Below are 24924 nucleotides of genomic sequence, written 5' to 3' on the forward strand. Positions count from 1 at the left end.
TCCCAGCCTAGTACATCAGATACAATCTCTGGAAGCTGGACATAGCTGGAAGATGAACAACTGTCTTTTGTACACTAAACATTTGAGAATCACTGTTCTAGGGTGTGTGGGAGGGAGATGGAAATTCCTTTTGGTTTTCAGGGCCCAAAAGGATGCCTTGCAAAACTCTCTGAATTTTCTATGTAAGTTTATGTCATCTGCAAATGGAGATCATTTTACTTTCTTTCCAATCTGAATGGTTTTTATTGATTTTTCTTGCCTAACTGCCCTGACTAGACCATCCAGTACACTGTAGAAATGATGAGAGTGAACATCCTTGTCTTGTTCCCGGCTCTCCAGATTTTGAAGGGAAAAATTAAATGAGTTTTTCTTAATATATTGAGAATTCACTATTAAAGATCATAGTTTGGTGTCTGCCATTCCTAACCTATATTCCATCAGAAGATGCACACACCAGAAATACCAAATATCCTTCTAATTCATTCACAGACTGGAAGTGTGGTCTTCCCATAAGGACACTGGGCAGGAAAGCCAGGCATACATAGATTCTTATAGACCACTAATGAATATGAATGAAAGTCATCAGCTCTTGCCCTCCAAACTCAGTGTAAGGACTAGGTATGTAAATGATCTCTCCCAGTGGAGATTTGTGGAAGTTAAATAATCAACATTTTCAAATTATACATGTCTAAGTCCCATAGAACTGGTGCTGAGCCAGCATGTCTGGGGACTATGCATTTTTTACAGTCCTGGGCATTATAATCCACTCCCTAGTTGATATAGTTTGTATATCTGTCCCTATCTGAATCTCAAATCGAAATGTAATCGCCAGCGTTGGAGGTGGGGCCTGGTGGGAGGTGATTGGATCATAAGGGCAGATTTCTCATGAACAGTTTAGTAACGTCCTCTTGGTATTGCCCTCATGATAGTGAGCGAATTCTCCCAAGATCTGGTTGTTTAAAAGTGTGTGGCACCTTGCTCTCTCCCTGTCTTGCTCCTGCTTTTGCCATGTGATGTGTCTGCACCCCCTTTGACTTCCGCCGTGATTGGAAGCTTCCTGAGGCCTCCCCAGAAGCAGATGCCACCATGCTTCCTGTACAGCCCACTAAACCATGAGCCAATTAAACCTCTTTTCTTATAAATTGCCCAGTCTTAGGTATTTCTCTACAGCAATGCAAGAACAGCCTAACACACTAGTTAAGAAACACTGCAGTGTAGAAGCCTCCCTAAATAAAGCCATCATCTTTAATAACCCTGAGATCTGGAGGAAGGGCTCTGTAGCACTACTGCAGAGTTGCTACAAGAACCCATCAGATCCTCCCTCCAGGAACTTGAATGTAAATCTATCAAAGGGAAGTCAACCCTTGAAGATGGACAGAAGGGAAAAGACACACAGAAAATAAGCCAGGAAGCAGAAGCTCTGGCAAGCAGGAATTAAGAAACAGAGAAAAGGAAAGTAGAGAAATACGAATGCATGTGAACAATAGCAGTAAAAGCAAGGCAAGAGTAGTTAGTGCTTATAACAGCAAAGGACTGAAGCAGGCAGACAGATACCTACATTTAAGGAGTATCTGCCAGAGCAAAAGAAGTAGATTGGGTATAAATCCACTTTATGTGCCTGCAGTGTTTAGTGCTTGGTGAGGTTTGGTCATGTTACTGCTGACATCTGCTAACCCTTGTGTATCCTTAAAATCAATCCTTATTATCTGACGTAATCATGAGCTTCTCTTTCATTCTTTATGACTTAAAATACTCTCACCCACCAACTGTGCCATTAATGAGTTGTGTGGCCTGGGATAGGTCACTTCCCTTGTCTACCTCGGTTTTCTTGGTGACAAGATGAGGGTTTGACCAGGTGATATCTAAGTTCACTTCCAGCTCCAAGGCATATTATTTTGAACTTTAGCATGAAAGGGTTTAGTCACAATTCTATTGCAAAATCCTGGAAATTTCACCACCTTCTTTATTTCCAGCCACAGAATGCTTTAAACTTGAGACTCATCTCATAGGGAACCCAAATGCAGTGCCAGTGTGCAAATTAGCTGTGCAGCATCCCAGGGGCACCCCAAGCAGTCTTGCCCAGCCTCATGCAATACTTTCTGTCGAGCTAGCAGGAGAGTGTGTGCTCTGGCCCCATTTTCTCTCCTTTCTCAAGATACCTTCCCCCCACCCCACCCTCCACCCCCACTAGAAAGAGATGAAAACAAACTATGGGAAATTGCAAACATGTTGATGGGAATTGAGGCAAAATGCGGAAAGGTTGCTGGGTTTGGTGTGGTTGGAGGCGACTATACCACTGTCCAGGAAGGAAATCTGGAAGGAATGATTTTACAGGTTTTATTTAAAATTTCATTTCTGGCTGGGCGTGGTGGCTCACGCCTGTAATCTTAGCATTTTGGGAGACCAAGGCAGGAAGATCACTTGAGGTCAGGAGTTCAAGACCAGCCTGGCCAACATGGTGAAAACCTGTCTCTACTAAAAATACAAGCATTAACCAGGACTGGCGGTGCGCGCCTGTGGTCCTAGCTACTCGGGAGGCTGAGGCAGGAGAATCACTTGAACCTGGGAGGCAGAGGTTGTAGTGAGCTGAGATTGTGCTACTACACTCCAGCCTGGGCAACAGGGTGAGACCCTGTTTCAGTAATCATAATAATAAATTTCCTCCCAAGAAGGATTTATAACAGAATAATCCAGCCTTTGCATTTATAAGACATGAGCCCACAGGACTCTTGTGTTAACCTCTGCCCTCTCACACACTTTCATCTGCTCCTTCCCTGCATGAGTTTGGGTTTAAAGGAAACCATAGGCAGAGCTCCAGGCAGAACATTTGGAGACCTGGAAATGGTCTTGGATGCGAGACCAGCTTATTGTGTGACTGTAGGCAAAAACTTCTTGGGGTTCTCAGTTTTTCCAATTGCATATTAAAGATGATATTGTCTGTTTCTTCTTATGTCAATAGAATTCTATGCCAGTTAATGAGACACTGGCCTCTGTTGTCCCCAGTTTCTCAGTCAGTCCCTCGCACTAAGCCAAATATTCAGAGAGGGATGTAGGTTAACTCTTTCCGGCCTTCAGGGAATTGCTTTATGTATCACGAGTGCATTGAACTAAATAGCATTCTTGCATGGTACGCTTAGTGCAGTACCAGAATGCACTGAATGGTATGAATAGTACTGGGCTTGAAAGAGTTAATGGGCCTGCCTCTGGGAGGGCTGACTAGATGCCAAGACATGACATAAGATGCAAGAAAGAGGGGGCTAAAAATTCTTTACATGGGGGAAAAATGTAGTGATCCATTAGTAACCACTGGACTACACTTTCTTCTCACCCTGCCCCTTTCCCAATCTCTCTCTCTCTCTCTCTCTCTCACACACACACACACACACACACACCCTTTGATATCATGTTACTGACCAGACTGGGAAAACTAAACTGAGCTGAGGGCAGAAAATGTGCCTTGAGTTCTTGGAAAAAGAAATAAATACACATTACCCTGGACTGCCCCTTTGTATTCATTGGCTGGGGGATTTTTTCCCCCTCTTTTTTTACCCTCCTATTCACAGAAACACCATTACTAACCCGAGAGTTATGGTTGGTTTACTTCAAACCTGGGAGCCAATGAATAAATACCCCTCTGGGAGTCTACTCAGAAACTTCGAGTAACATGTAGTAAAACTCTGCTGATTGTTCATTAGCCAGAATATAATGTCAAAATTTCTAAGCTTGAAATTCAAGGAACTTCCCTGTCTGATTTTGACCTACATTTTCTACCACTAGAATGGAAGCTTCTTAGGAGCAATGACTGCTCGTATTGTTCAGTATGGCATTATGTGTCTGTCATTTTGACCCTGAGGATGTTGTGAGCCCAAGGGCAGCCTGATGTCCTGGTGTATTCAGGAACTTTTCTGTTAATATGCCAGAACAGCTGCAGCCTCTTTCTCTATGTCCCTTTGGGTTTTTTTTTTTTTTTTTCCTGTGTCCTCATTCTTTGTGCTCACTCTTCTATTACCGCCACCTCCTTAAATTGGCTGAATGAAGATTTTTGGGTTTTTTTTGGCTCATGTTCATGGAATTCACTGATCTTACCATGTTCCCCGTCATCCTGAAGCAGCTGGATTGATGGAACAGTGGAATGGCCTTTTGAAGTCACAATTACAATACCAACTAGGTGACAATACTTTGCTGGGGCAATATTCTCCTGAAGGCCATGTATGCTCTGAATTAGTGTCCAATATATGGTACTGTTTCTCCCATAGCCAGGATTCACAGGTCCAGGAATCAGGGGATGGAAGTGGAAGTGGCACCACTCAACACCATCCCTAGTTATCCGCCAGCAAAATTTTTGCTACGTGTTCCCATGACATTATGTTCTGCTGGCCTAGAGGTCTTAGTTCCAGGGGAAGGAATGCTGCCACCAGGAGACACAGCAACGATTCCATTAAACCGGAAGTTAAGATTTCCACCTGGACACTTTGGGCTCCTCCTACCTTTAAGTCAAAAGGCTAAGAAGGGAGTTACAGCGTTGGCTGGGGTGATTGATCCTTACTGCCAGGATGAACTCAGTCTACTACTCCACAATGCAGGAAAAGAAGAGCACGCATGGAATACAGAAGATCCATTAGGGCATCTCTTAGTATTGCTATGCTTTGTGATTAACGTCAATGAGAAACTACAATAGCCCAATCCAGGCAGGACTACAAATGACCCAGACCCCACAGGAATGAAAGTTCGAGTCACTACACCAGGAAAAAAAGCCACTACCTGCTGAGGTGCTTGCTGAAGGCAAGGGAATACAGAATGGGTAGTGGAAGAAGGTAGGCATCAATACTAGCTATGACCACGTGACCAGCTGCAGAAGCGAGGACAGTGACGGTCATGAGTATTTCCTCCTTCTTTTGTTAAAAACATGTTTGTGCATGTACACACTTGTACTAAGAAAATATCTTTGTTTTATTTCCTTTTCCTTTATCATGTGACATAAGACTGACTGACTTCATATCAGCATTTAAGTATTGTTAACTTTGTGTAATAGTATTTTGGGTTGGGGATTGGTGCGTTTCTGGTTGTACAAAGGATAGTTGTATTATGTTAGGCGTAATTATGAGGTCACTCATTATTGTCTTTATTTGAAGATTATGTATGATCTCAGGATATTTGTATAGGTTCAAGTTGACAAGCGGTAGACTTGTGTTGTTTAATACTAAGTGTCAACTTGATTGAAAGATACAAAGTATTGATCCTGGGTGTGTCTGTGAGGGTGTTGCCAAAAGAGATTAACATTTGAGTCAGTGAGCTGGGGAAGGCAGACCCATCCTTAATCTGGTGGGTACCATCTAATCAGCTGCCAGTGAATATAAAGCAGGCAGAAAAATGTGAAAAGGAGAGAGGGGTCTAGCTTACCAGCCTGCATCTTTCTCCTGTGCTGGATGCTCCCTGCCCTCGAACACTGGACTCCAAGTTCTTCAGTTTTGGGACTGGGACTGGCTCTCCTTGCTCCTCAGCCTGCAGACAGTCTATTGTGGGACCTTGTGATCATGTAAATTAATACTTAATAAACTCCTCTTTATATATATATATATATATATCACATATATATTTATGTATCTATATCTATATCCTATTAGTTCTGTCTCTCTAAGAGAATCCTGACTACTATAGTTAACTATTTTTATTTTTTAGCAAAACAATAAAAAATCGACATTCTTTGTTTTGTCTGTCCCTCCCATTCTTCCTTTCCCGAAAAACTATTGGTCCATGAGATCCAAAATATTCAGATCTATTCAACTAAATGTTATGGTTTCTAGGAGCATGGCCCATGCTTTAATGTTTCTTTTAAGCCTATAATATTATATAAACAGCTGCTCAAATGTTCTGATAAAGTACTTGTTTCAATTTATTGTCCCAGTTTCTTCTAAGCCTGTTGGTACACCTGCATGGCTAAATGCAATATGCCTCTGTAGTGATATGAATAACATATTTACACATATATATTTACTTAATACCATTTGGTAAGTGTTAATTAAATATCAACTCTCTGAAAATTTAAAACTTCCACTGTAAATTTTTTTTCAAAATATTTTCTTTAACAAATAATCAAGAGTAATGCTATAAGAATAACAACAATGATGCAAACTGGGGAAAAAATCTCCCCTGAGGCTCAGACAATCTGCTGTCTTTTGGTATAATTCACTTAGGGATAAGAAGATCTTAGGAAAATGCATGATAAAGAGTAGACAACAAACACTCAGCAAATACTCTGGTTGAATTTAATTAGCAGTGATCTTCATGATAATAAAGTGATTGTTTTTTAAACATCTCTGTCACTGACAATTAGCCACATAGGTGAAGAAGGCAGCAGTAACTGTCTAAAAAGGTAAGCACTGTGGCTTCAAGGCAACACAGCAGAAGCTAAGAAAGGTGCTTTCAGCAGCATTTAGGCTGTTCTAGATAAAAGTATGGGAGCGTGGAAATGGAAAGGTAGAAACAAAGGAGTCAGAGTTTTAAGTGTAGAAAAGCACCTTTGGAGAGAAAGAGGATATTGCCTTCTCCTTTTCCACTTTTTTAATCCTCAGGGTTTTTTTTTTTTGTTGTAGTAGTTGTTTTTTGAGATGGTATCTCGCTCTGTCACCCAGGCTGGAGTGCGGTGGCACAGTCTCAGCTCACTGCAACCTCCACCTCCTGGGTTCAAGCGATTCTCCTGCCTCAGCCTCCCACGTAGCTGGGATTACAAGCGCGTGCCACCACGTGTGGCTAATTTCTGTATTTTTGGTAGAGGCAGGGTTTCACCATGTTGGTCAGGCTGGTCTTGAACTCCTGATCTCGTGATCCGCCTGCCTTAGCCTCCCAAAGTGCTGGAATTACAAGCGTGAGCCACTGCGCTTGGCTTTTTTTTTTTTTTTTTTTTTTAATGTCTGTTTTCTATGCAAAATCTACATCCGAAACTCCTTTAGGCTATATTTTTTTTCAATGCTGAAGTAAAGGAGTAATCCTAATTTCTTTAACAGATTTCAATTTCAGCCACTATATGAATCACAGGATGGGCAGATTAGAAATTTATGAGGAATAATCCAGATTAGAAAATTATGAGGCAGAATCTTGAGAATAATTATTATCTGAAGCACAGAGCTTTTTCTTTTACATTTTCCTTATATGAGTTTTAAATTTCTTGAGTAAGGTAGTGAAAGGAAGTGTGGCGAAAATGGGGACACTATTTCTGAGATTTTATTAGGATAGCAGAGAGGCACAGGTGCGTAGCATAATTATTCTATCTACACTCAATTTCATTGCCAAGTGGGGCCATTTGGTGTTTCTAAGGATTCCTCTTGACTGACAGATCACAGAAACTTGACCGCTGAGGCATGAGGCATGATAAGGTGACTACTCTTATTTCCAAAATTTGAAGGAAGCCCTAAAATTTCAAGGGGAGCAACTGAATTAACTTTACGAAGGAGGTACAAAACTTCCTAATGAAAGTGTTTTCAAGGCTCCTCTTCAACTGACATATGTCACAGCCTGATAGGTTTTTTCTTTTTTTTGCCTGCTTCCCAGAAATATTAATGTGCTAAGAACGGCAGGTATTGCAGCAAAGAGAGTTTAATAATTGCAGGGCCAGCCAAGTGGAAGGACAGGAGGTATTTCTCAAATGTGTTTCCCTGAGAATTCAGAAGCTAGTTTTTTTTTTTGTTTGTTTGTTTTGTTTTTTTTGTTTTTTTCAGAGTCTAGCTCTATTGCCCGGGCTGCAGTATCGTGGTGTGATCTTGGCTCACTGAAACCCCCACCTCCTTGGTTCAAGCGATTCTCCTGCCTGAGCCTCCCATGTAGCTGGGATTACAAGCACCTGCCACCATGCCTGGCTAATTTTTAAATTGTTTTTACTAGAGGCAGGGTTTCACCATGTTGGCCAGGCTGGTCTTGAGCTCCAGACCTCAAGTGATCCACCCACCTTGGCCTCCCCAAAGTGCTGGGATTATAGGCATGAGCCACCGTGCTCAGCCTAGGCTAGGGTTTTTTTTTAAGGGTACTTTGGTAGGCAGGGGGCTGGGAAACGGAAACAATTGATTGTCTGGAGAAGAAATCACAGGGGTGTCTACAACTGCCTTTGTGTGGCTGAGTTAGCTCCCAAGAGGGGGTCTGAGGACCAGAGGGCATCTCTTGGTCTACCAAAATGCTAAATTTGAAAAATATCTCAAAGACTATTTCTTCAGGTTTCGCAATATTGACATTATCTATAGGAGTAGTTGGGGAAAGTATAAATCTTACAATCCCTGGTTATGTGACTCTGGAGTGGTAAGCAACTGACAGAAAAGCAAGCTAAGCAATGGCAGGTTATTGTTTAACTATGCCTACTCTTCAGCAAAGGTCAAGTCCTTCCCCTCATTCTAAATGTGTCTTACAAATGCAGCTTCAATCTGTGAACAAGGAGATGTTCAGTTTCCTATGCCTCTAAGTTTAACTATAAACTACATTTATCATGGCTTCAGTGCTAGAATAAGCAAAAAAACAAAAAACAAACAAAAAAAGATCAGTCTGTGAGGTTATAAATAAAATAAGATGCAGTCACTCATAGAAGCAAGATGGAGTCAGTCATGTTAGATCTCTCTCATTACTTATAATTCTTCAAAAACGATTTCACTTCAACTTCAGGACCTGCACCATGATCCATAAACATTATCATTCTATCAATAGGCTTTACCTATATTTCATCTTAAAAATAAGAAAGTTGAAAAAGATGATTATGGCAACTTTGGCAATAGTTCACTATGAAAGCTACTTTTCAGGAAGAGAAAATAACACTGCTTCATACCAGAATTACTCTTGTTTATATGGTGCAAATATGGTGCAAGATGTGTGGATTTCAATCAAATGCATCTTTGTGTGTGCTTTCTACCCTCCCTTAATTTTGTATTAGTTGGAATTGGGAAGGTAATATTCACCTGACCTTGGGTGAATATCTGGGCTATTCCCATGTCTTTTCTGTTTAGTCAGGTAAAAAGCAGTCCTACAATCATTTTAAGTCACAGACACAGACCTAATTCAGTCTTAACACTGTCCAGCTCCGTGCAAGGTCAGAACTCCAAATACAACTTGATATCAAATCTCTCCGCCTAGCTATGTCCTGTTTTAGTCTGAAGCCTGCAGTAGAAGAAGAGGTGAATTTGTCTCTTCTTCCTCCTTCTCGCTTCCTGCTCACCATTTTCCTAAGCTCAAAAGCAGGGCTGGCAGAGAGGAGAATAAAGGGATAGAACCATTGTCACTTGGTGAGGTAACTTTGGCTCTCTGACCTGGCAGATGGTTAAAGATAGCCCCCCTTAGAGATCCTGGCTGCAAAGACATGAAAGAAAAATGGACTGTCTCCTATGCAGCAGTTTCAGGGACTCTTCCTTTGCTGGACTTCTCTCTCTCCCATAGTTCATTTTTACCTCCAGAGATGGATCTGTAAACTGGGTGTTCACTAGTACCTCTGTGTACGGACTTTGCTTATCTGGGTTAGGAACCCAGCCTCTTTCTTTCTTATTTTCTTTCTTCCTTTCTCCCTTCCCTTCCCTTCCCTTCCCTTCCCTTCCCTTCCCTTCCCTTCCCTTCCCTTCCCTCCTCTGCCCCCCTTTCCTTTGCCCTTCCTTCCTTCCTTCCTTCCTTCCTTCCTTCCTTCCTTCCTTCCTTCCTTCCTTCCTTCCTTCCTTCCTTCCTTCCTTTTTTTCTCTCTTTCTCTCTTTCTTTCACGGAGTCTCGCTCTGTCGCCCAGGCTGGAGTGCAGTGGCATGAACTAGGCTCACTGCCACCTCCACTTCCTGGGTTCAAGCAATTTTCCTGCCTCAGCCTCCTGAGTAGCTGGGATTACAGGCGCAAGCCACCATGCCCAGCTAATTTTTGTATTTTTAGTAGAGACAGGGTTTCACCACGTTGGTCAGGCTGGTCTCGAACTCCTGACCTTGTGATCCACCCCACCACCCCCCACCCAGCCTCCCACAGTGCTAGGATTACAGACATGAGCCACTGCGCCCGGCTGCAACCCAGTCTCTTTCTACTGAGGTCACCTCACACCTCCATGTGGCCCAAATTGATAGGACACAGAAGTAGCAACAGAGGCCAATCTCTCTCTCAGGTAGCTCACTCTAATCAACAGGAAACATCCCATATCTCTTGTGCAGGCATATTTGAAGTGAGTAATGCAGTTCCAATACAGTAGCTTCCCCTTAGATCCACCACCAAAGTGACTACTCAGGCCATCTCCTACTTCCATATTTCCCCAGGTGGACCATCCACTCTCTACCTTAAATGCCTCTAGTGGGAGTCAGGCAATAGTCCTGTGTTACTCGCAACTACAGAAAACATATTTGGAATTATGCTCACCTCTCTAGGCTTGAGGTGAGAAAAATACGGGAGAGATGGACACGTGGAGGTTGGCAACTTTGAGCATGCCAGCACCTCTCTCCTCTTAACTCTAATGTTTTTTAAAAAATCATTTGTCTGCTCGAGAAACCCAACTGGCATGCAACAGGTTCTCAGAGGTCATTTCTCTATAAAAGTTCAACATTTTCTTTGTATTTGGGGAAGGGTGTGTCTCATGCTTGCTTTTTTGACTACAATATTAGCATCCTAAGAAACAAAGGCAGGAAGAATCCAGTTCTACCATCTTGTTGCCAATGTTTTATGGTTCACAAAGGTTTACAATCCCATTGTTTCAGTTGTTTCTTACTCTATCAGGAAATAAGCCCCAACAGACAGATTTGCCACCCCTTTTTTTTGCTGGTGAGTTTGAAAAGGTTAAATGGCTTGCCCACATTCACATGGCTTTCATGGAAACTATGTATTTGATTTCTGAACTCCTTAAAGGACCTTGTTATATTCATATTTCTATCCATAGCACTTAGCACATAGTAGACAATGAATAACATTTATTTACGTAATCAATGCATCCAGGACTCCTAATGCTGAGGCAAGTCCTTTCTTCACTGTAGACAAATTTGCTCCCAGAAAGCTGGTTTGACTTCTGACCTTCACAGCAACACAACCTCTATAATCCCCTTACATTCCAGGCCCACTTCAATTTAAGGCTAATCCTGGATCCATGGATTTGGCTCTGAGTAAATCAAAGATGTCCAAAGCAGATTAGCTCTGTGAGGGTTATTATGGTCCATTCTACCCTTAGTTTGTAACAATCAACATTTATTGAGTGCCTTTTATGTGACAGGCACTGTGTGAACTATGAGAGAGAGAAATATAAATAAGACCAATTTCCATGCCTTGCAATCCACCCCAGAAAGTACCTGAAAGAAAACTGTGGAATTTAAGACACCTTGTATAAATACATGAAGTTCCAGATAGTTTTATTTGAGGCTTTTATGAGATATAGTAATTTATGAGATGACCTGAGTAGTAAAGCTGCATGTCTATAGGGTCTGGCAGGTAACAGACATGACTAAAGCGGATCAACTCAAGATTGTGGTGAACTAGAGAACAGCTGTCTCATTTACGGGTAGCAAGAGGTACTCAACTCTAGCTGAAGTGAGCATAGGAATTTAGAGAGTCTGATTTATTTATTTATTTATTTATTTATTTATTTATTTATTTGAGACAGAGTCTCATTCTGTCACCCAGACTGGAGTGTAATGGCACAATCTCGGCTCACTGCACCCTCCGCCTCCCGGGTTCAAGCATTTCTCCTTCCTCAGCCTCCTGAGTAGCTAGGATTACAGGCGTCCGCTACAGCACCCAGCTAATTTTTGTGTTTTTGGTAGAGATGGGATTTCGCCATATTGGTCAGGTTGGTCTCGAACTCTTGACCTCAGGTCATCCACCCACTCTGGCCTCGCAAAGTGCTGGGATTACAGGGGTGAGCCACTGCGCCTGGTCAGAAATCTGGATTTCTTTCAATGTAAATTTTCTCCATCTGAAAACACAGGTGGGCCAAATAATATATCTGTGTGTTGCCAGGATCAACCTTTGCCCTAGAGTGATTCTGGACCTATTTTTTTCTCCTCATCCCACCCCTACTTTCTCTTTCCTTGGGATGTGGCTTACGACTGAAATATACTGGAGATAAGGAAGGGAGAGTAGGGATTGCTGTTCAGCCTCTTTCCCTTTCATTGATCTTTATCAAAAGAAGAGAGCTGTGTGCATTTCACAGCCCTCAGAGAATAGAGAGAACTTGTGTCTGGAATTATGTTCAGCTTTTATTCAATCAAAAAATAACATTCTTCCTTTAAGCAAATGTGCAAAGGACTTTATACCATAGTCTTATGTTTACCGTATATGTATATACATAAAGTGCATACAAATCTGAAGGTATATTCTGAGTGAGCAACTGCTACCTGGTTGCCATGCTAATGACTATTAAATAATGGCATGTTATAAGCCATGATGATAAGCAATTTACACACAGTTGTTTTTTTTTTTTTCTTTTAGGAGCCATTGTCCTCTGTTTTAGATTCCCCTTCCCACATTGATCTTAAGGATGTCAGTGGCTCTGGACTTGTATTTACTCCTGCAGATAGTGTGATTCTTCTACTTAACCAGTTGCTTGTTTTAGAGCTATCTTGGGTCTGGATGCAAATATTTAGTACCCTTAAGGACTAACAACCTGTGTTTAATCTTTTAGCTTGCTTTGGGGGAAGGGAAGTTTCTTTTTTTCTTTTTTTTTTGAGACAAAGTCTGGCTCTGTTGCCAGGCTAGAGTGCAGTGGCCCAATCTTGGCTCGCTGCAACCTCGGCCTCCCAGGTTCAAGTGATTCTCCTGCCTCAGCCTCCTGAGTGGTTGGGACTACAGGCATGTGCCACCATGCCCAGCTAATTTGGGAAGTTTTAATTTTCTACTTGGTACTAGGTGAGAAGGTATACATTTTCCGGAACACTGAGCCATAATTAATTGTGTGTGTGTGTTCACGTGTGTGTGATTAAATTATTTGAGCTATAGCTTCAAGATTCCAAGAAATTTTGATATCAGATATTAACAATAAACAAATTGCAAGCCAGGTTTTTTAGTGACATTGTGGTTATTACATGCTTAAATTAATTTGATATATATGACAGCTTAAGTCACGTATTTGGTACGAATAGACACACGCATACACATATCTTTGTTATAAAATTTTAAAATGGCACTCTGAAAGATCAACATTAACTGGATGATGCAGTCCATAGATTGTAAAGGAATGAAGCTTTCATTAACTGCTTGCATTTACAATTCAGTTGGTACTGAGAGGTTTTAATTTCTGACCTAGATATTTCAAGTAGCTTGCTTCTGGGAAAAATAATAGGTAGTTAGACAACAACCAGCCCTTGTCCTAATTAAAAGCCCTTAATGTTTCATTTTCATATCCATTGTCTTGAAATTGTATCACTAGGTTAAGAAAATAGTTTTCTGGGTTAAATCAGAATTTAATTGCGTAGTTAGGAAATGCCCAGCATAAATTCATTGCATTTTACATCAACCAAAATATTTCAGATTCCATTGCAACCCTAAAAAATTGGGGTCCCAAAGGTTTCAGTTTGGCATTCAAGAAGCACAGTGCAATAGCCAATATTGTTTCTTCCCCTAAATTAAGAGAAATATGTTCTTTACTTGTATCTCTCAAAGGACATTAGCAGGGATCCAAATCATAACCATCATCTCCCATCATATCCTTTTCTCCCCTTTCCCCAATACTTCCACACTCCTTTTTTTTTTTTTTTTTTTTTTTTTTTAATCTCACTCTGTCACCCAGGCTGGAGTGCAGTGGCACAATATTGGCTCACTGCAACCTCCACCTCCCGGGTTCAAGTGATTCTCCTGGCTCAGCCTCCCCAGTAGCTGGGACTACAGGCATCTGCCGCCACGCCCGGCTAATTTTTGTGTTTTTAGTAGAGACGGGATTTCACCATATTGGCCAGGCTGGTCAAAAACTCCTGACCTCAGGTGGTCCACCTGCCTCGGCCTCCCAAAGTGCTGGGATTACAGTCGTGAGCCACTGTGCCCAACTTCCATACTTTCTTATGCACAACTGTCCCCTACCTTATATCAATCCACTCACCTCCAAACCCTCCCTCCCCTAAACCTCTGTGGCTTCTACTTTCTCTCTTTCCTCCTCCCTCTCTCACAGCTCTTTATGAGTCACTTTAACTCTTTTCATTTGATTATTCCCCCCTCTTTTTGTGTCAATCTGAGAGATGAAAGGGAGAAGTGAGTTGGCCTTGGAATTACAGAATGGTGGCCTTAGGGGGATTACGTAACTATTTTAACTTTCATAATTTTTATCTTGTTGCCTGTGGCATCAAAGAGTTTTAAATCTGACTTGCTTCAATTATATTTTGATTAAAATACAAAGTAACTGGTGTATAACTGTTCATAACTGAATGTTCTGGAGAGAGTAAGGTTGGGCATTTTATCACGAACATGGTGTTATTCCTGGAAGTGGTGTCAGTACTATCAAGCTACTCCATGCTGTGCCCATTAGGGTAATGAGGCCGTTCAGGCTTTGTGTCTCCATATTTTTTCAACCTTTACGAATGGCGACAGAAGGATTTATCAGTGGTGATTAGGGTGGTGCCCAGCCTTCAAACTGCTCCACAATCTGGCACTAGTTTCAGTTTCCTGCCTTGTCTCTGCCATGTTCCACATCCCAGTACATTATTTATTTCTCTATTAATAGAGAAAATTGCCTTGAATTATGGATATTCATGTACACACTCTGTCTGACTTAATGGATGAGCAGCTCTGCAGTGTTTTACACATAGTGTAGGCTGAATAAATGACTGTCGGATTTACTTGAACTGCTTACTGTGTTATAGACTCACAATCTTCAGGTACATACACGGTGTGAGTTTGTTTTGTTCGATGGCTGGCAGGGTAGCTGAACTTGATACATATATTTGAATGAGAAACAGAGCAGAAGTGCAGCTAGTATTGTCAGAATTTGGGGAATCTGCTCTCTACTCAACTCAGCAAATATTTCCTGAACAAAGATGATGTAAAAGACACTGAAGAAGGCACAGTGAGAACCACAAATTTAAGAATGACTCAGCCATCATCTTTGGGAATCGTATTGTCTTTGTACAGTTTGATTTGTGTGGAATATAAAAAGAAATTGAGAAAAACCATCATTTGCTGGCCTGTTAATGTCTATGAGTATAAATGCGTATGTATATGTGGAGTGTTTTCCACTAACTCACCACTTAGTTCTTCACTGGCAATATTTCTTAATTGTTGTCTGGATATTAACCATAAAATTGATAAACAAAAGTATATAATTAATGCTTGGAAGAGAAATAAAAGGTAAACATTCCTTAGGTTCTTCTATTGAGGAAAACCAGACCAGCCACTCAAGTGATGAACCCCTCATGACATCTAACCAAAACTGCCGCTGAGTCTTTTGTTCCAGAATAATTGAGCTGTATGGCCAGGAAAAGTCGCTTACTGGTAACCACCTACACAGATTGAAACTCCTCCTGGGTAAGTTGTCTTAGTTTTTCCATCCTCCTGGCCTAACTTCTTTATAGTTGGGCATTTCCTCTTTGACCAAAACTCCTGTATCCTGAAATAATCTCCAATGGTGATCTAAATTGTGTTCCATGAACTAACTCTCTGGTTGAACCTGCATTCAATCTTGGTAGACACTCTGAGCTTTAGATGGGCATGGTGGCTCACGCCTATAATCCCAGCACTTTGGGAGGCCGAGGTGGGTGGTTCACCTGAGGTCAGGAGTTGGAGACCAGCCTGACCAACATGGTGAAACCCCGTTTCTACCAAAAATACAAAAAATTAGCTAGATGTGGTGGCGGGTGCCTGTAGTCCCAGCTACTTGGGAGGCCAAGGCAGGAGAATCACTTGAACCTGAGAGGCAGAGGTTGCAGTGAGCCATTGCACTCCAGCCTGGGCAAGAAGAACAAAACTCTGTTTTAACAAAAATGAATAAATAAATACATAAATAAACATTTAAAAAATAATAAAAGAAATAGAAAAGAAACTCCGAGCTTCATGGTGCCAACCGTATACAATCTATTTTGTAGAAACACAGGAAATTGCAAGTTGAAGGCACTTTATGGAAGTATTAGTAACAGAAAGAGGATGAGTAGTAGTAGTAACGGTAGTAGAGTACAATGGTAGTAGTGAGATAGTAGTGCTAGTAAACTGTAGTAGAAATCAGTGTTATGGGTTCCATTATTTCCTCCCAAAATTCATATGTTGAAGCCCTAATGCCTCAGTATATAATTGTATTTGGAGAAAAGGCCTTTAAGGGTGACTAAGTTAAAACGAGGCCATCAGTGTGGGCCCTAATCCAGTCTGACTGGTGTCCTTATAAAAAGAGAAAAATTGGCTGGGTGCAGTGGCTCACGCCTATAGTCCCAGCACTTTGGGAGGCCGAGGCCAGCAGATCACAAGATCAGGAGTTCCAGACCAGCCTGGCCAACATGGTGAAACCCCATCTCTACTAAAAATACAAAAGCTGGGCATAGTGGTGGGCACCTGTAATCCCAGCTACTCAGGAGGCTGAGGCAGGAGAATCTCTTGAAAACGGAAGGCAGAGGTTGCAGTGAGCTGCACTCCAGCCTGGGTGAAAGAGTGAAGCTCCATCTCAAAAAAAAAAAAAAAAAAAAAGAGTAAAAGAAAATTTGGACACACAGAGAGACACCAGGATGCATGTGTACAGAGGAAAGACCATGTGTGATGGCTAATTTTATGAGTCAATTTGGCCAAGTCATGATGCCCAGGGTGTTTCTGTGAGAATATTTTTAGATGAGATTTACATTTAAATGGGTGAATTTTGAGTTAAGCAGATTACCCTCCATAACATGAGTAGGCCTCATTCAGTCAGTTGAAGGCCTGAATAGAACGAAATGATGGCTGGGCACAGTGGCTCAAGCCTGTAATCCCACCACTTTGGGAGGCTGAAGCAGGTGGGTCACCTGAGGTCAGGAGTTTGAGACCAGCCTGGTCAACATGGCAAAACCCCTTCTCTACTAAAAATACAAACGTTAGCCCACTGTGGTGGCACATGCCTGTAATCCCAGCTACTTGGGAGGCAGAGGCAGAAGACTCGTGTGAACCCAGGAGGCGGAGGTTGCAGTACGCTGAGATTGTGCCACTGCACTCTAGCCTGGGCGATGGAGCCAGACTCAGTCTCAAAAAACAAAAAAAAAAAAAAGGAGAAAAGAGCTGACTTTTCCCAAGCAAGAAGAAATTCTGTCAGCCAGCTGCCTTTGGATTTCAACTGCAACATTAACTCTTCTTGGTTCATCAGCAGACTGCCTTTGGACTAGAAATGCAACTGTTTCCTGAGTCTTCAGACTGCTGGACTTCACCATTAGATTTTGGACTTGCCAAGCCTCCACAACTGCATGAGCCAATTCCTTTAAATAAATTTCTTTCTGTATATATGCTCATCCTATTGGCTCTATTTCTCTGGAGGATCCTGACCAAGTGAGGACACAGTGAGAAGATAACCACCATCAAGCCAAGGAGATGGGAGAAGAAAGTAAACCTGCTTATACCTTGATCTCAGGCTTCCAGCCTCTAGAACTGTGAGAAAACAAGCTTCTGTTGTTTAAGCCACCCAATCTGTGATATTTGTTATGGCAGCCCTGGAGAACTAATACGTATTTTGCATAATACAATGGTTACAGTAGGTAGCACTGTAGCTATCGTTGTAGTATATTAAGGTAGTAATGTAGTAAGGTAGCAGTGGAAGTCTAGTAAAACAGTAATAAAGATATAGTGAGGTAGTAGCAGTGTGGTATGGTCATAGTAGTGTTATAGGATAATAGCAATAGGGTAGTTAGGTAGTAGTAGAAGTATATTAAGAATAGTAAAAATGGGCTGGGCTCGGGGGCTCACGCTTGTAATCCCAGCTGAGGTGGGTGGATTGCTTGAGGTCAGGAGTTCAAGACCAGCCCGGTCAACATGGTGAAACCCCATCTCTACTAAAAACATGAAAATTAGCCGGCGTGCTGGAGGGCACCTCTAATCCCAGCTACTTGGGAGGCTGAGGCAGGAGAATCGCTTGAACCCGGGAGGTGGAAGTTGCCAAAATCATGCTGCTGCACTCCAGCCTGGGTGACAAAGGGAGACTCTGTCTCAAAAAAAAAAAAGGTAAAAATGTAGCATGGTAGTAGTCATGTGGTATGATCGTAGTGTGATAAGGAAGTAATAGTCTTGAAGTAAGCTAGTAGAAGCATAGTAAGTGAGTATTAGTGTAGTAAGGTAGTAGTAGTGGGCATGACAGTAGTTGTGTCATAAGATAGTGGTAGTATAGTAGGTAGTAGTGTGAGTATAGTAAGAGTAGTAGAGGTGTAGTAAGGTAGCAGTAGTGTAGTATGGTAATATTAGTGTGAGAAGGTGGTAGTAGTGAAGTAAGGTAGGAGTAGAAGTGTAGTAAGGTAGCAGTAGTGTTGTGGGAGTAGGAATGGTAATTATCTTGCTGATTCTTTCTTTTTTTTTTTTGAGACAGAGTCTCTTTTGTGTTGTCCAGGCTGGAGTGCAATGGTGGGATCTCAGCTCACTGCAACCTCAGCCTCCCGGTTCAAGCGATTCTGCTTCCTCAGCTTCCCAAGTAACTGGGACTACAGGCATCTGCCACCACGCCCAGCTAATTTTTGTGTTTTTCGTAGAGATGGGGTTCACCTTGCTGGCCAGGCTGGTTTTGAAATCCCAATCTCAGGTGATCCGCCCACCTCGGCCTCCCAAAGTTTTGGGATTACAGGCGTGAACCACTGCACCTGGCCAGCAGGTGATTCTGAGCCTGGCGCTATACTTGCTGATTCTGAGCCTGGCACTATACTAATCACCATATGTAGATTTATAATGCTTAATACTTACAATAATGATTTCTTTCCTCTTTCTTTCTTTTCTTTCTTTCTTTCTTTCTTTTCTTTCTTTCTCTTTCTTTCTTTCTTTCTTTCTCTTTTCTTTGTCTTCCTCTCTCTTTCTCTTTTTCTTTCTCTTTTCTTTCTCTTTCTCTTTCTCTCTGTCTTTCCCTCCCTCCCTCCTCCCTCCCTCTCTCTCTCTCTCTCTCTCTTTCTTTCTTTCTTTCGAGACAGTTTCACTCTTGTTGCCCATGCTACAGTGCAGCGGCACGATCTCGGCTTACTACAACCTCTGTCTCCTGGTTCAAGCAATTCTTCTGCCTCAGCCTCCCAAATAGCTGGGATTACAGGCATGTGCCACCATGCCCGGATAATTTTTTGTATTTTTAGTAGAGACGGGGTTTTGCCATGTTGGCCAGGTTGGTCTCAAACTTCTGACCTCAGATGATCAACCCACCTTGGCCTCCCAAAGTGCTGGGATTACAGGTTTGAGTCACCGTGTCCAGCCAATAATACCATTCTTGTTGAAAGATACTTTGAAGAGGGTGCTTTAATTTTTGTCCCTATGATACATATCAGTAAAGTAAGACTCAGGGAGGTTAAATAACTCATCCAAGAATATCCGACTAACAAGTGACAGAACCAAGACTAGGACCCAGATCTGTCTGACTCCATAGCTAAACATCTTTATTTTTCTGTTAATTTAATGCCTTCTTACAGAGAGGAGGAAACTGAGGCTCAGAGAAGTAAACAAGATCATTTATAGTCTCCCAGCTATGTCAGACTTGATATTAACTAAGTATCATCCTACTTCATCCCAGGTGCTCTTCATTAATCTACCCCCTTAACAGAGTACCCGTAAACTTTGAGATGTTTTTTCTGACTGTGAAATAGTCACATCCCTTCTTGCTGACAGCAAAATTAGACTTCAAGTATAGAAACACTACTGTCTTCAACAAAAAACAAGAGGTTGATTCTTTCTCCAGACAGGGAAAACTGGGACAAGTGATTGGGAAGTACTCATTGCACCTGTTATGGCTGTGGCTTTTGCTTTGCTGATGGAAAGGTGAGGGGATTCGTTTTACTTTTGGTTAGACTTCGTGTTATGAATCAGGCCTTGTCTGTGGTGTTTACCCTCTCATCATCTTAGGGATGTAGCTTGTTAGGCTACTAGCACCTGCTTATCCTTTCTCTTTTTTTTTGAGATGGAGTCTCACTCTGTCACCCAGTCTGGAGTACAGTGACACGATCTTGATCTCAGCTCACTGCAATCTCTGCCTCCTGGGTTCAAGCAATTCTCGTGCCTCAACTTCCTGAGTAGCTGCGACCACAGGTGCATGCCACCAGGCCCTGCTAAGTTTTGTACTTTTAGTTGAGACGTGGTTAAACCATGTGGGCCAGCCTGGTCTCCAACTCTTGACCTCAAGTGATCCATCACCTTTGGCCTCCCAAAGTTATGGGATTACAGGCATGAGTCACTGTACCTGGCCTATCGCATCTTAATTTGTCTAGATGGAATAGTTCTTTTGTTTGTTTCACTCGGTATACAGTATGTGCACCACAATGTGTATGTATCCTAAAAACAGAGCAGAAACCTCCATTAAAAATATCAAATATTTCAGCTGGGTGCAGTGGCTCATGCCTGTAATCCAAGCACTTTGGGAGTCTGAGGCGGATGGATTATGAGGTCAGGATGGTGAAACCCCGTCCCTACTAAAAATACAAAAATTAGCGGGGAGCGGTAGCGGGTGCCTGTAATCCTAGCTACTTGGGAGGCTTAGGCAGGAGAATCGCTTGAACTCGGGAGGCAGAGGTTGCAGTGAGCTGAGATTGCGCTACGGCACTCTAGCCTGGGCAACAGAGCAAGACTCCATCTCAAAACAAAACAAAACAAAACAAAAAAAATTAAATCATCCCTCACTTTTGTCAACACGTTGGTAAACATGCATCCAGGTTGAACCCAAGTCCAAGAGAAGAGCCAATTTCCCTACTTCTCTGAGTGGTTGTTTCTCTAATGTCAATCATCAATATGATTAATAATATTTATTTTAAAATTGAGCTCTGATTTTGCATGGCAGTTTTTAGAAATTATGTGATTAAGCCTGTGGTCATTACTGATAGTTATTTAATTAGTTATTCCTTCTCTTTGAAGAAACTTGTTTTTTTTTTCTTGGAACTTGGAAATAACAAATTAGTATCAAATACGTACCTGAGGTGTTGAGAACATGCTTGCTAAGTCCATGAATGAATAAATAGAAGACTCCTGAGAACATATTTTGTATTTGACAAATATGCATAGACCTCTTTTCTGCCCTTGGGTAACTAAGCACCTAATGTGACAGATTTAATTTTTTAAATTTTTTCCTGCTTGTAATAATCAGAGAAAAACAGCAGGGAAGGAATCTACGTAAACCACATCTAGCAGTGCACTGTTTTCCACTCTCATTCTCAGTGGCCTGCCTTCCCCAGTGCTTTTTTGTAATTTAACTACCCAAATTTATGCATAAAAAAGTCTATAAGTAGTCAACATTTCTATGTTGCCCAGAAACTGTGCAGGATACTGTTTGTCTGAACAAACCTATAAGAAACATTTTAAGGGAGTTCTACATCCAAGATATTGTTCTCAGCATAGGAGGTTACCTATAGGCCTGTTTTAAATTTTCTTCCTTTGAAATACCGTAGTAGATACCCACTTATTGTTATGTTCCTATGCACATAGAAGTATTTGAGAAATTGAGGTATTTCTCAAGTGTGAGACTGTGAGTAAAATGCCCAGTTACTTATGATCTGTGGCCACTTGGCATCAGCCGAGATCAGATGTCCTGAGGTGGCCTTGTGGGGCCTGTGTGCAGGAGTAGGGAGAGGGTGAGATGGGAGAAGCTGGGCAGTGCTCTTTTGTCCTGTGGTCCTAGTGTATGAGTGATCAAGAAAGAAATGGAGTAGCCTGAATCGTGTGAGTATGGGCTAATCCATGACTGGAGCAAAAAGTCAAAGAGGGAACCCAAGATTTGATGTAGCACCCCAGAAGTTCAACAGGGCTACATGTACCTGTGAAGAAATCAGAGGGGACAAGAGCTCCATTTTTGCATACAGAAAAAGTGGAGAAGTGGGTGGAGGAAGCAGACCTTCGACTGAGGAAGAGCTGTATACCCGAATCCCCTCTCACCTACTACTGCCACAGCACCTCCTTGCCAGCACCTTTGCAAACCCTCTCTGGACATGTTTTAAAGTGATATTGAATAAACTGGCATTACTGAGTTGATGTATGTTAAATCAAATAGCTTAACATTAATAAACTCGGTTCTATTCCCAGGTGCTTATTGAATGAAAGATACCTAGCATTTGTCTTGCTGGTGTGTTTTGTTCTTGCTTGTAAGTGACTTTGGGTTTTGAGTTGTAGGCACTCTCCTTGGATGCTGCACATGGTCAGAAAGCAACCCTGCTTCTGGCTTTATCAGTGAATCTGTTAGAAGCTTTTTCTAAGCCCTGGGTCCCCAACCCTACCAACTTGCCTTTTCACTGGGTCCCCATAACACTCCGCTTATCTTCATCATAATCTGAATATATGATATTAAAGTTATTTGCTTACTTATTTATTTCCTACACTGAACTGTGAGTTCTTTGAAAGTAGAAATGATGTTACTGTATCCTCTAGTTTCAAGCACAGGGTATGGCAGCAATTAGTGCTTCATAAATGTTTGCTGACATTAAATTGGGTCTAAGTATAAGTGGGGGAATCTTAAAAATCTAGGAATTTTGTTTAGTTTTGAGTGATCAAAATTTTTCTCCTATCAGGAATCTCTCCAGCCAAGGAAGTAACATCAGATGACACTGATATTTTTATGAGTTTGAACCCAAAGAGACTGGACTTCCCATAAAGTATGTCAACATTTGCAAAAGTACTGCCAACTCTTTCTTTCTTTTAGGACATTGCTATACCTGAAATCTGTAGGAAATTAATACATTCTGAGGGAACTGTCCCCCTGAAGTATCCCCTAAAATATAGGTTAATGAATACAAAGGGTAGCTTTTACTTTATTCACCTCCCTTGCTGTATCATACAACTGTATATTTCTTTTTCTTCTTCTTCTTCTTTTTTTTTTTTTTTTTTAGACAGAGTCTGGCTCTTGCCCGGGCTGGAGTGCAGTGGTGTAATCTTGGTTCAGTGCAACCTCCATGTCTTGTATTCAAGCGATCCTCCCACCTCAGCCTCCTGAGTAGCTGGGACTACAGGTGCATGCCATCACCGCCAGCTAATTTTTGTGTATTTTCCTTTTTTGAGATGGGGTTTCACCATGTTACTTGCTGGTTTCAAACTTCTGAGCTCAGGCGATCCACCTGCCTTGGCCTTCCAAAGTGCTGGGGTTGCAGATGTGTGCCTGGCCTTAAATTTCTTGATATATGTTTATTTGTAATTGTAATGATTCCCCCCCAATATTATGTGAAGAGTGTTCTGATGACATATTAGTTTGCTAGGGTTGTCATAACAAAGTACCATAAATGAGGTGGCTTAAACAACAGAAATGTATTATCCTCACAGTTCTGGAGGCTATAAATTCAAAATCAAGGTATTGGAGGGTTGGTTTATTTTGAGGACTGTGATGAAAAGCCTGTCACAGGCCTCTTTTTTTGGCTTGTAGATGGTTATTTCTCCCTATGATTCCTCACATTGTCTTACCTCTCTCTCTGTGGGTCTTTGAGCCCAAACTTCCCCCTTTTGTAAGGATACTAGTGATACTGGATTAGGGCCCACCCTAGTGACCTCACTTTAACTTGATTACCTCTGTAAAGACCCTGCCATCAAATAAGGTCATGTTCTGAATTACTAGGGGTTAGAACTTCAATATATAAATTTTGAGCACGATTCAACCCATACTCAGTTTAACCATAACTTACTATACGTTAAGGTAGAATCATGATGAAACTAGAGGGGAAACTGATGTCTCACAGGAGATCCTGTACTTGGAAAAAAAGTGCATGAAGTAATAGCAATTTAGATAATCTCCTTTTGAGAAAGTGATGAGTGAGCATTCAGTAAAGGAGTTTCATTGTGTTCTATAGGGGCATTTTAGAAAAAGGCACATGCATGGAAAAAACCTATAGGGGTAGCACAAGGGGATGGGAGATCCTAGTTATTTGAGGAGGTGTGGCCACCCAGGAGCCTTCAGTTCAGTCCCAGGCATATTCCTCACTTTCATTTGGGACTCCACCCATTCCTCAACCTCATATCATTTAATTGACGCGGCATAATTTCCTCAATCCCAAACTTAAGGTATGACATGTGGCCAACACTAAGCCAGTTGTGTTCTCTTTTTCTGAACACCAAGTGAAGTGACTTGTGGACAAAACAGTGACAATGGTCGATGGTCATTTATTTATTCCAGTAGCAGCAGCCTGAAAAGAAGGTCAAGTAACTCTGGTGGCCTTCGATTCTGCCTTGTTTTGGTTCTGAGTTTGGTTCTCCAGTCTACCTGTAGATTCTGTGTACTATCTGACATCTTCATAACAAACCCCACCCCACATGTTTTTTTTTTTTTTTTAGATGGAGTTTAGTTCTTGTCACCCAGACTGGAGTGCAATAGTGCTTTCTTGGCTCACTACAGCCTCCACCTCCCTGGTTCAAGTGATTCTCCTGCCTCAGCCTCCTGAGTAGCTGGGATTACAGCTACACACCACCACGCCCAGCTAATTTCTGTATTTTTAGTAGAGATGGGGTCTTGCTATGTTGGCCAGGCTGGTCTGAAACTCCTGACCTTAGGGGATCCACCCACCTCAGGCTCCCAAAGTGTTGGGATTACAGGCGTAAGTCACCGTGCCCAGCCAACAAAACCCCTTTTGCTTAGCCAGGGCTGATTCCTGACGCTTTGGGTGGAAAAAATCTTAATTGCTATAGTGTTTTCTGAGGGATAATACTTGGTCTCTTCCATATGTATAGACGTTGTCTATACATAGATTCCCCAAATAGGCCCTTTTTTTTGAGACGGAGTATCGCACTGTCCCCCAGGCTGGAGTGCAGTGGCCGGATCTCGGCTCACTGCAAGCTCCGCCTCCCGGGTTCACGCCATTCTCCTGCCTCAGTCTCCCGAGTAGCTGGGACTACAGGGGCCCGCCACCTCGCCCGGCTAGTTTTTTTTGTATTTTTTAGTAG

This window comes from Piliocolobus tephrosceles, chromosome 14 (genome assembly GCF_002776525.5).
Source record: "Piliocolobus tephrosceles isolate RC106 chromosome 14, ASM277652v3, whole genome shotgun sequence".
Lineage (NCBI taxonomy): Eukaryota > Metazoa > Chordata > Mammalia > Primates > Cercopithecidae > Piliocolobus > Piliocolobus tephrosceles.